This window comes from Trichechus manatus, unplaced genomic scaffold, assembly GCF_000243295.1.
Source record: "Trichechus manatus latirostris isolate Lorelei unplaced genomic scaffold, TriManLat1.0 scaffold00045, whole genome shotgun sequence".
NCBI lineage: Eukaryota > Metazoa > Chordata > Mammalia > Sirenia > Trichechidae > Trichechus > Trichechus manatus.
In genome coordinates this window covers 5226973-5228986 of record NW_004443981.1, presented here as the reverse complement: position 1 = coordinate 5228986, position 2014 = coordinate 5226973, and positions in this window count along the sequence as shown.

Here is a 2014-nt window from a genome sequence, read left to right as displayed (position 1 = left end):
TTCTCATCTTGTACATTCTGTATCACAAAGCTGAAAGCAGCTATCTCTCCGGGGAACCTTGGTTTCTTCTAATGGGAAGCGGTATTTCTCAAATTGCACCTCACACTTCTCATACCTAAAGCTGACTTAATTTCAGGCCTACGTTCCCCTCTATCACATCTGATGACACAGCCAGCACCGTGGCGTCCAAGCCAGGTAACTGCAAATCCTCTAGGATCCTTCCTCTCCCTCACTCCCTCCAGCCAACCACCCTGTGCTGCTGGTGTGCTGTCTTCAATGATTCTCATACTGCCCTTCTTCCCCGCCCCGCTCCCCTGCCCCATGTCAAGCTTCATCTCTCCCCTGGACTGCTGTAACAGGCTCCAGTGCCCCACCTCCAGCCTGGCCCCCTCCAGTCCAACTCCACATGGGTGGAGAAATTATAGACTCTGGTTGGAGGTGTGAGTCCACACAGAGGCACCTTGGAAGAAAGGCCTGGAGATATACTTTGAAAAAAAAAAATCAGCCATTGTAAGCCCTATGGAACGCAGTTCTAGTCTGCCACACTTGGGGTCACCGTAAGTTGGAAGTGACTTGACAGCAACTGTGTGTGTGTGTGTGTGCACGCATGTGTGTGTGTGTGTGTGTGCATGCTGCCAGCCAAGACCATTTAGGACCTGGCTGGACCTGCCCCTCAGCCTCACCTCCCACCACTCCTTGCCTCAGACTTTATGCTCAAGCCATCTTGAAAGGACCAGCTACCCTGCATACAGCACACCCCAATTTCATGTTTCTGTGCCTTTTCACTTTCTTCCCTCATCCTTGCCAATAACTGCAAACAGTCTGAGATTTCCCCCTGCTTGCCAGCTAAGTGAACCTGCCGGTTTCCTGCGTCAGAGACAAAGGACTTTATTACTCATAGCACAGCCAGCTGCAACAGCTTTGTCAGTTCCCCTTTCGGGCTGTTACGGATTGAATTCTGTCCCCTCCAAAAAAATTTGTGGAAGGCCGTGAATGTGACCCTGTTTGGAAATAGGGTTTTCTTTTGTTATGCTAATGAGGCCATATCAGAGTAGGGTGAGTTCTAATCCTAAACCTTTTGAGTGGTGTCTTATAAAGGGGAGAACAGACATGGAGAAAAAGTCACACATAGAGGCGCCATATGGTCTAGAGGGCCCAGGAGAACTCAAGTCTAGGGGAGGCTGAGCCGTGGGGGGTTTTCAGCTTCATGGGACCAGTGCGATGAAAGCAGGGGACACAGGATGTCATGGGGTCTGGGGTTGTGGAGGGCTTGAGACCCAGCTGAGGGAGAGCAAAGAGGAGGACGCCTGGAGACGGGACGCCTGCACTAGGTCTTAAAGGATGAGGAGCTGGTGGCACAGAAGGGGTCAAAGAACCCCAGTAGGGCTGTGGGAGACAGCTCTCCATGGGTCTCCAGGGTGTCTGCAAGACGAGAAGAGGCCATCAACAGCTTTTGTGCCTGAGTGATCAGGGAAACGGGGAAGACAGCATGAGCGGATCCGTCTACAAGCCAAGGAACACCAAGAAATGCCCAGGGCTACAGAAGCAGATGCGCCTGCCCAAGCCATGGTGTTTTCAATCACCTCGTGTGCAGGCGACAGCTGGACAATGAATAAGGAAGACCAAAGAAGAATTGATGCCTTTGAATTACAGTGTTGGCGAAGAATATTGAGTATACCATGGACTGCCGGAAGAACAAACAAATCTATCTTGGAAGAAGTACAGTCAGAATGCTCCTTAGAAGCAAGGATGGTGAGACATCATCTCACGTACTTTGGACACGTTATCAGGAAGGAGCAGTCCCTGGAGAAGGACATCGTGCTTGGTAAGGTAGAGGGTCAGTGAAAAAGAGGAAGACCCTCTATTAGATAGATTGACACAGTGGCTGCAACAACGGGCCCAAACAGCAACGATTGTGAGGATGGCGCAGGACTGGGTAGTGTCTCCTTCCTGTCATACAGAGGGTCGCTATGAGTCGGAACCGATTCAACGGCACCTAACAACTCCAACAACA